Source organism: Camellia sinensis, chromosome 8, assembly GCF_055761805.1.
Source record: "Camellia sinensis isolate YWXY chromosome 8, ASM5576180v1, whole genome shotgun sequence".
In the NCBI taxonomy this organism is placed as follows: Eukaryota; Viridiplantae; Streptophyta; class Magnoliopsida; order Ericales; family Theaceae; genus Camellia; species Camellia sinensis.
Window position 1 is genome coordinate 117,171,064 of NC_138968.1, and position 11,135 is coordinate 117,182,198.

Genomic DNA, 11,135 nt, shown 5'->3' on the forward strand with positions numbered 1-11,135 from the left:
CGTGCTAGTTTCATAAGTTTCCACAACTTACTTTGGTCCCTCCTGAGGTGTTTGAGGTGTTACCCGGGCTGTCTCGTGGCTGTTACTCAATTTTGACCTCCGATGGCCAATTTTTCAAGTTTAAGTTTGAAAAAGTGAATTTTTGGACTTAGTTTTCGAACCGGGAGTCCCGTGCTAGTTCCGTAAGTTTTCACAACTTACTTTGGTCCCTCCCGAGGTGTTTGAGGTGTTCCCTGGGCCGTCTCGTGGCTGTTGCACGATTTTGGCCTCCGATGGTCTATTTTCAAGCTTAAGTGTGAAAAGTGCATTTTTGGACTTAGTTTTCGAACTAGGAGTCCTGTGCTAGTTCCGTAAGTGTCCACAACTTACTTTGGTCCCTCCCGAGGTGTTTGAGGTGGTCCCCGGGCCGTCTCCTGGCTGTTACATGATTTTGGCCTCCAATCGCCTATTTTTAAGCTTAAGTGTGAAAAAGTATATTTTTGGACTTAGTTTTCGAACCGGGAGTCCCGTTCTAATTTTGTAAGTTTCCACAACTTACTTTAGTCCCTCCCGAGGTGTTTGAGGTATTTCCCGAGCCGTCTCGTGGCTGTTGCACGATTTTGGCCTCCAATGGCCTATTTTTAAGCTTAAGTGTGAAAAAGTGCATTTTTGGACTTAGTTTCGAACCAGGAGTCACATTCTAGTTTCGTAAGTTTCCACAACTTACTTTGGTCACTCCCGAGGTGTTTGAGGTGTTCCTCGGGCCGTCTCAGGGTTGTTGCATGATTTTGGCCTCCAATGGCCTATTTTCAAGCTTAAGTGTGAAAAGTGCATTTTTGGACTTAGTTTTCGAACCGGGAGTTTCGTGTTAGTTCCGTAAATTTTCAAAACTTACTTTGGTCCCTCCCGAGGTGATTGAGGTGTTCCCCAGGCCTTCTCGGAGTTGTTTAACGATTTTGGCCCCCCGATGACCTATTTTCAAGTTTAAGAGTTGGAAAAAATGCATTTTTAGACTTTGTTTTCAAACCGGGAGTCCCGTGCTAATTCCGTAAGTTTCCACAACTTGCATTGGTCCCTCCTGAGGTGGTTGAGGTGTTACTCGGACCGTCTCGTGGCTGTTGCACGATTTTGGCCTCCGATGGCCTATTTTCAAGCTTAAGTGTGAAAAAGTACTTTTTTGGACTTAGTTTTCAAATCGGGAGTCTCGTGCTAGTTCTGTAAGTTTCCACAACTTACTTTGGCCCCTCCCGAGGTGTTTGAGGTGTTACCAGGGCCGTCTCGTGGCTGTTACACGGTTTTGGCCTATGATGGCCTATTTTCAAGCTTAAGCGTTAGAAAAGTTCATTTTTTGACTTAGGTTCATGCCTACATGTTGGAATAGTGCAAATTTCAAAGTAGTTTTCTAATTGGGAGCCATGTGCATATTTCAGTGTTTGTGATGTTTCTCAAGCATTTACATGCATATTTCACTATCTTAGTTGAAGAAGAAATTTCTACTAAATTAACATAGAAACATAATATACTAACCAAGAAGTGCAATTATGAGTCTTATGATTGATAAACCATAAATCAAAGTCAAAAGGAGCAAAATATTAAAGGGAAAAAAAAAAAATGCACCGTAGTGTTGATTGTTGATAAGTAACCAGATGTTGTTTAGGATACTTGTCTTAAGGAGAAAATAAATAGTACATTTTCCAGTATTTCTAGCAAATCAATTGTATACAAAATCTAACTCTATCAAGGAATATGTAAAAGTTTATGTTCCTTTTCTCTGGTAAATATGCATCTAAAGGCAGAAACTAATTCTCTCTTCTTTTTTTCTTCTTTCTTTTCTTCTTCTTCTTCTTCTTTTTTAAAAAAACAAAAAATAAACTAGAGGAAGAAGTTAGGGATGTTTGCACTAGAAAATTGATTGGGGAAAATCTGCACATAAACAACTAAACCTAATGATTCAGCTCCTAAATATATTGACATTGCACAAACCACAGAATCTAAAAGCTAGCTATATTTCACAATCGTAATTATGTCACGATCTAGATCACCGATTTTGACTCTGAAATGGGCTACACGTAGTCGTCACAAGTCAAAATGACAGTCAAAGATTCAGTAAATCTCGCTTCAGACGAATCTCAAAGTGTCGTAGATCATAAAAACAAAGACAACAGAAACTAAAAATGGATCATGAAATTGAGAAATTCACCTTCAATGGATGGGAAATCCTTGCACAAATCGCTGGCCACGGAGCGAATTTCAGTCGTGAGGCGAGAGACATTGGAGAGAGGAGTGAAGGGGTACTTGTCGTAATAAGAAGCGAGAAAAGCCCTAGTTATTGGAACCAGACCGTCCATGGAAGCCATTGAAGAGACGAATGCGAAGAGATCGATCGATCGCTCGAACTGTGAAGAAGAAGAACCGATTGCTGTCTATTTGGTTCTATAGGCGCCAATACATTTTTATTTCTCTCTAAAATATTTAGCAACTAAATCATTTACTGGTGACAAAATTATTTCTTCACCAAAGATAAAAATATTGGCTATAAAAATAGTTTTGTCACTAAATGATATTAAAGTATTAAAAATTATTGGTGACAAAAATATATTCGTCGTTAATAATTTTATAATTGGTGACCAATTTTTTCGTCACCAAAAGTCTCAAAATTTTGGTACCCTCCGAAAAAATTAGCGGGAAAATCTTTGGTGACAAAAAAAATATAAATAATGACGAAAAATGATTTTGTCACCTAATTTTTTTGTTATGATTTAGATTGGTGACGAAATATTATTTTTCTCTAAAAATGGTACATTTGGAGGTGAAATATTATTTTCGTCATTAAAAGATACGTATTTCCTGACAAAATTTATTTTCGTCATTAGTTTTCATCTCTAAAGACTATTTTTGTTGATGTGGATATCTAAACACTTGGCAAGTAAAGAGCCAGCCACATCAGCAGACAAAGATCCTGCAGAGTTATTGCACCACACATCAGCCATTAATGAACTTCCCTGCAGCATTTATTACGATAACCCTTCACGTTGAAACGGAATAGCCTCACCATGAACAAGGCAAGCTAGAACATAGATTTTCGGCCAACATGTCAGCCCGGAGTGGACAAGGAAATAATGAGCAAAGGATATAAGCAGGCTCTTAAGACAAAGAAAAGGTTAAGTTCTCTAACCCCATCTCTTCATTCCATCATCCTCTTCCTACTCTAACTTGATCGTCGGAGGGTTCGCTGGGGGACTCCCCGTTCCCCGTTGAACTCTTGTGCAGGTTTCTCTGCGGGCTCGACGCTTCGGCAACGACTTGAGAAGCGTGGATCAATCCGACCCGTTCTATTTGGAGCAATCAGTATCATCAAGGGAGAAATTTTTGTGAGAAAAGGATTTATTGTTGAGGTTTGTATTAGGAGAAAGAAACAGAGCAGGGAGTAAAAATGTTTTTTTTGTTGTATTGCCATATCAATAGTTGGACAACTTGGTAGATGATTCAGTCAGAAAGCATATAATTTTTTTTTTTTATATACCTTTTCTCTTTTATTTTTTAAATCTTTACTCAAATTTATGGGGACATATTTTTCGTCTTGCCCACGTGGTAGGGCCCTAGGCTAAGGTGCCATGTGGTAGAGAGTGGTTGGCCAAGGTATCTAAATGATTCACACTAAGGCTGAGATATGCAGACGGGCACATGAGTCCTAATAAGAGAATGGCTATGGGAGGTTTATTCTAATTCAATTAGGGAATATAAGTCCTAGGTGATTTGTTATTCCTAGCGGGAATAAGAGTTTGATAAGAGTACAATCTCTAAGAGGAGGCTGGACATCCTATGTAAAGGCTGGCACCCCGTAGATCAAATGTACGTGAGTTTTGTCTGAGTGTACTTTACTTTGTTAAGTTTACTGAATTTATTATTGGAGTGCCCTCAACTGGATTAGTTATTTTTCTCACTGCGCAGGTGTGGATCTAGGTTGTGTTCTACGGTTAGTTATTCCTTTCACTGTGCAAGCGTGGATCTAAACCGCGTGTTTTGTGGCATTGTTTCCAAAATTTCAAAAAGAAGATCAGAGTAATTGGTTGTGTGGTAAGATTTTAGTGCACACAAAATTTATGTTCCAAACACAATCTTAAGAAATTGTCTGTGACATAAAGGATACCTAACAATTCAATTAGTATTTCTCTTGTATTTTAGAAATGAACAATACTATATATTTTTTTAAAAAAAATTATGTAAGAAATTATTAAAAAAAAAAAATCTATATTTATTGTGGATGTAACTAATTTAAATTTACACCATACACTTATTTTTAAAATAAACTTTAATGATTCACAATAAACTTTAATGATTCACAAGATTTTTGTTTGAAAATTTCAAGTGTTTAATTTCTTTTGTTTCATACTACTTTCTTGACTTCGGATAATTTATTAATAAGGCCATTGAGGAGTAAAGTGTATTTGTCATAAAATTTATAAAAAAATTGAAACGTAAAAGACGAAAGTCTTTTGCGACTAATGGAGTTGAACAAGTCTTTTGTAAGAATAGGTGACCCAGTTAGGGTTGTGTAAGAAATTCATGAAATTCGTAATTTGATCTAATTTAGTTCAATTTGATAGGTTTGGATTAGTTTTTTGAATCCGTAGTTCGGTTTGAGATTGAAGAATTAAAAATTCACAGTCCACGGATTGGTTCCGGATTGAACTCCACGATTCCGGATTGAAACCAATTTGGACCGTATATAAATAATCTATATTTTTATTATACATCTTCTCCTATAGTATTTTCTCTTATTCCATATAAAATCTAAACTTAAACTTAAACCCGCATAATATCTTCTTTTATTACTTTTGTTTGTTAGTTTTTAGTTTTAATTTATAATGGTCTAAATACTTATGGTGAAACCAATTTTCTTGCGATTGTTTAAATTCTAGAACAATATGTTGTTATTGTGGAACTAAAAGCACTATGTTTATATTTTTATGAAATTAAAGTGTTATATATATATATTTTTTGTTATTTAATTATGTGAATCTGTGGTCCTAAACCGATCCAATCCGTATTTAAATGGATTGGTTTGGATTGGTTCCATGATTTAAACAGATTGGATTGATTCTAATTTTTCAGAAATCGTAGATAACAGATTGGTCCTGATTTTATTCCAATCCGATTTAATTCGGACCATGCTCACCCCTAGACCCAGTGGCTTTCAAGGTTTTAGAACAACTGGAATTATTTTGTTGTAATCTAAATTATTAATAAAAAATTAAAAAAAACTCTTTTGTGACAAAAATCTCCTTGGCAATTGTTTTTTTCTTGTTAATACAATATTCATCGCTTTTTTTTTTTGATATATCATAATTTTTCTTTTAAATTTTCCTAATAATTATTTTTAAGCAAAAAATATTATTAATTATATATAATATCAGGGCCGGCCCTGGGTATAGGTCTATCAGGCCATAGCTTAGGGTCCTTCAAAATAGACCAAAAAAGGACCCCTTCTATTATAGTTTAGTGTAATATATTAGGTATTTTTAGGTCAAAAAATAAATAAATAAAAGAAGGCCCAAGCTAATTTAAAATAGGGGAAATTACCCACAGGTCCCATGTGGAACATGTGGACACCATTTAATCCCATAACTTTTTGAGTACACCCAAAAGTCCTTTCCTCTCTCTCTCTCTCTGTTTTTTGCTTCCCTTCCTCTCTCGTTTTTTTTTTTGCATTTTCCTTTCATCGTCTTTGTCATGGACGACGACCGGTGATCATGTCTTTCTCTATTGATCGGGGTTTACTGATAACCGCCAACCATCGAAATCAACTCGTGACTTCACTCTCACCGACGACGAAGATAATATATTTCCGACGAAGAAGATGATATATTTCCGACGAAGAAGATGAGTGGATCTACTTAGATCTGATATAGATCTATTCAGGTCTACATTAGATTTGAGTAGATCTACATCAGATTTGGCTAGATCCAAACAAAAAATAGTTGCCGGAATACAATCCTCTCTTTACATCCGCCTTTCTCCTTTGATCTCTCTTTTTTTTTTCTCTGCTATACATTTCTGTTTTTCTGTTCTAATGGAGAAAATTTTCGAATTCTGAACAACTAGTTTTCGAGTTTTAGTTACAGGCGGTGAAAACTGTAAAATTTTACAGTTTTAAATTTTTTTGGTGCTGGAATGAATCATGGTATAAAACTGTAAAATTTTACAGTTTCATAACATGTTTTTCAGTTTGATTAATAAGGATAAATGCTTAATAGATTTTTGTTTTGAAACTGTAACATTTTACAGTTTCAAAACTTACTTTTCAGTTTGATCACTATTTAGAGATTATTTGCTTGAACCTTACAAAAATTGAAAAATAACATATGTTTTCCCCATTGTTGCTGTTTTTTATCGTTTCATTTTTTTTTCCTTTTAGTTTATTAATATTTAGCACATTTTGCTATGTTTTTTTTGCTATAATTTATCCATTTATTTTTTTTTTCCGGCAATATTCTAGACATTCCGGTGAGTCTCTAGTGATGTTCTTAACGTCCAGTGAACGTTCTGAACATTCCGGTGACTTCCATTAACGTTCTTAACACTCCGGCAAACTTCCGGCGAAACTCCGGCGACTTCCCGGTGATACTCCGGCGACTTCCCGACGATGTTGAACATTCCGACGAGTCTCCGGCGACCGTTTGATGGAAGTCCCTACGGTAGTAAGATGTGAATAGTATCTGTAAATTAAAAAAAAAAAAGGATTTTTTGGTAACAATTAAAAATGTATTGAACTAATTGGTGCAAGTATTTTGTTTTGGGATTAGCTGGGTTTTGAACTTGGTACATGGGACTTATCAGTAAGTTCCCCTTTAAAATAAACTGACTCATTAAAGAATTAAAATGCCCCATTCAAAATTAAAAGGACCCATTCAAAATTAAAAGGACCCATTCTCTCTTCTTATCTAATTCCTAACCCTAACTTTTAATTCAATATTCCAAATATTTGAAAGAAGTGGCACAACAGAGTACTAACGAATTTCTCAAGAATTCGTAGCAAGTATGATTGATTTATTTGTTTCTAAAAATGCAAGAAGAGCGAGGATCAAGTGATACTTATTAGTTGTTGTAATGTAATTCTAAATATTTTTTTATGATTTTGACACAAATCTTTTGTCATTTACCTTCAAAAAAAATTTCGCTCAATAAAAAAAAAAAAAGAATGTGAAGGGCCCAAATGATCTAATAATATTTATTAGTTGATTATCGATTTTGGGGCCCAGAAATCTTAGGGCTAGGCCTATATAATATACTACGAAGGGGCTTTTCTTCAGTGGTGAAAATGGATTGGACATAGTACAATTTTTTTTTTTTTAATGTGGACTTATCACAAAATCTATTTTTATGTATTCCAATCGAAAAAAGATTGAGAGCTCTAATAGTTTTAATTGGTGTGTGGGTCTTATGTGATGTGATGTTTTGATCTTAGTTTTTTTTTTTTTTTTTTAATTTTATTTTTCACATCTTAGTACTCTTTTAGAGCTCTCAAATTAGTGAGATGTGCCATTTTTTATTCCAATCATCTCTTTGGTTGAGGTACGCACCTTGTTTATGAAAATATTCATATTGATTTGATAATCATATTTATATTATTTAGTTATCAAAAGCAACAAGTATGTTTTGATAATATATTACAAAATAAATATGATAAAACGGTCTATTTACAATTATTATAGTAAGCTTATTTTTTCATTGATTATCTACACACATAAATCTAAATGATTATTGAAACATATAATCAAAATTGACCACAAGCCCAACGATGAGTGACTTGTGTCAATCCATTATGATAAGCTCAATCCAGTATAGGTGATACAAAACACAATCACCATATTTGGATGTATAAAATTGAATCCACCTTTTAAAAAATTGAGTTTTTTTTTATTTTTTTTGTTTTTATTGATTTTTTTTAATATTTTATGCATTTTCATATTATTTTTTAAATATATCTAATTTAAATACGCTTAAAAAGTATAATATTTGTGAAAAAAAACTTAAAAAATTCACCAAATATAAAAAATATAAAAATTCAATACAATTTCGTATTTTGTTGTATTTAATGAATATATATATATATATATATTTACTTTTTAAGTATATTAAGATTAAGTGAATCTAAAAATTAAAAAAAAAAGTGATTAGAATAATTAAAAATCATTAAAAATATAAAAATACGAATTGAACATTTAGAAAATTATTTTTGAAAATTGAAATAATTTATCTAAAAATTAAAAGCAATGGTAAAGAAACAATCCACACAACCCCCTCCAAAAAAATTTTTAAAAAATTAATTAATTAAAAAAAAATCCTAGATTATGGGCGCATCTATTTCCTCTTCCCACAAAGTGAAACCAACTCCCCCACCACCTCATCTATCTCTTCCTCTTTCTTCATTGTAATCTTCTCACTCAACTCCCTTGCTTTCCTCTTGATTCTTATTCCATTTTTCTGCTCCACCACTGTCGTTTTCAAAACTCTTGCTATCTCTTCTATATGAAGCCTACCAGTCTGATCTCTCTTGACCTCCACACCAACACCAACCACCTCAATCAGCCTAGGATTCAATGGCTGGTCAAGATGCATAGGCATGGCCATGATTGGAACACCAAACTCTATGCTTTCCAATACAAAATTCCATCCACAGTGAGTCACAAAGCCACCAATGCTTGAATGCCTTAGAATCTTTACCTGGGGAGCCCAACCCTCTACAACCATTCCTCTCTCACCTACCCTGTCAATGAAAAAAATTATTAGTAGCCGATACTGAGTAATAATGTCACGTGATATTTTTCACCAATTACAAAACATTATATTTCTATGTTATTTTTCAAATCTCAATGTATTGTTAACCTTTTCTTCGACTGATAGTTCAGCATAAGAGGTGCTATTGAAACTCGGTGGGCCCATCTCATGCTTGATATTTCCAATTGTTTAATTTTTATATTAACTAAAAAGAACTTTTATAAATGAATAGCAATTAAAGATTACAGGCATTAGTCCGTAGTGTGAAACAATGCATGATTGCCAACTAAACATATTCCAACTAGGTTTGGTATATATAAAGTATGTCAATTGTGTAACACCAAGAAAAATATAAATGAAAATCCCCCATTGAGGTTGGCAAGATGCCAATCGAAACTATCTCAAATTGTTCATTTTGTAGGATTTATTGAGTAGATAGTCTATACAAAACATTAAGGGGTATTTTAGATGATCTAAATAAGTATATTTTTTAACTTTTTACGAAAAGATATGCGGAAAAATAGAGACACTTATCTAAATAAATGCACTTATATAAGTTATGCCAAACACTCCTAAGTTGATTGGATTGTGGTAGCCAGATATTCCGATCACATTTTTGTTAAAATCATACTTGCAATCCATTTTTGTCTCATCATTTGACTATTGATATGTGATAAATCCATATTTTGTATTAATTATTTGTGTGATAAATCTTACAAAATAAATAATTTAAATCACTAAGATGGGTCGCACTAAGATGGGTCGCCCCCAAGCCTTAACAACACTTCTCGAGTTAGATTACCAAATAGAGATAATTCAATAGTAAAGAGAAACTAATTTCATATCAGATAGAGAAAAATAAACCAATCAAACAAGAGAAAAATATTAGATACCCTGGCAATGAATCCTTTAGGTAGTACATCTTGAACCCTAATTTTCTCTCCCACAGGGAACCTAACAACCCATATGAAGTTAACCTTGCTAAGCTCTAGCCCATGAGCTATCTCTTCCATCTCCTCCATGGACAGAAAATACTCACACCCAAACAAAACAAACACCGTTTAAGACTCATCTTTCTTCTCAAGCCATTCCATTGATCGCTCCATCCCCATCATCATAGTCGTTCTTCGCTTTCGCAGGTTCTTGAACAAGCGTACCAACCGGTTGAATCCTCTTATTCACCAATGCTGAGAAATAATCGATATATTTTCCATCTAACCCTCTAGAAGTTTTGAGCAACATGACATCCTGAGATCGTTTAATGGATTCGAAGATAAGATCTTTTTCTTTCACACCATTTGCAGAGAATTCAAGCATGGATTCAAAACTACTTCTTTCATACTCATGAAGATGAATTGCCCGAAATGGGTACTCGACATTGGGGTTCTTGAAGACATGGTGGAAAGTAAAAGAAATGAACAAAGCCCCAAAAGATAAGAACAGAACAGCGGGAATATTGAGCGGGGAAGCTGCTGCTAGTATCCATGTCTGGTTGAAGTCATAGATGACCAGGTTAGGATTTAGGGTTTTGAGAATGGTGGAGAAGGCGGGGGCAGATTTTTCAAGGCCGATTTTAAGGGCGGCCATGAGGTGGGTTGGGAGGCCATTAGTGGTGTGGTGGTGGGAAAGGATCTCCGGCGAGTATGGAAGATAGAGCTCCACTAGTTGTATATATAGAGTGATGATATTTGTCACTAATTTGTTTTTAATGGAATTGAGATTGATAGCTACAGAAGGTTCTAAATCGTGGTATCAGGTAACGTAACGGTATCGATCGCGGAGTATCGATATCGATAGTATCGATCGGTACGTATCGGGAATCGGGCGTTGCGGCGGTAAAATTTTAAAAATCATTTTATAGGTTTTTCAGCTTTTTCTTTCCCGTACCGGTGAGTATCGGCCTGTCGCGGCTTGTGTAACGGTTACAGCCCGATACGTACCGGGACTTGGCCGATACTCCTGCGATTTTCAATCTCAGCGGTATACCGGCCTGTATCCGTCGCGGCACCCCATTTTTCCAATACGTAGCGTATCGGCTGATATTTAGAACCATGTATATGTAGAATTTTTTTGAGTGTGAGTTTTTTGGCTAGCTCCACTACAAGAAAGAACAGCTTTGGCGACTAGTTTTGCCGACTAAACTCAATTTAGTCGCCAAAGGGTTACGTATTAGCTACTAAAAATTAGTTGGTCGCCAATGGTTCATACATTAGCTACCAAACAACATTTGGTCACCAAATGTTCAATTATTAGCTACTAAAGTTTATTGGTTGGCAAATGTCCCCTATTTTGCTGCCAAAATAACGTGTAGCCGGAATTTGTTTTCACTTTTGGCGACAAACTACGTTTTAGCCGTTGAAAATATACTTTTCAGC

General features: G+C 34.8%; 1 pseudogene; it reads right to left on the reverse strand.

The window, feature by feature from the left end:
- Positions 1–6,474: 6,474 nt before the first annotated feature.
- On the reverse strand, positions 6,475–10,347 carry LOC114285770 (beta-D-glucosyl crocetin beta-1,6-glucosyltransferase pseudogene; annotated as a pseudogene).
- Positions 10,348–11,135: the final 788 nt, after the last annotated feature.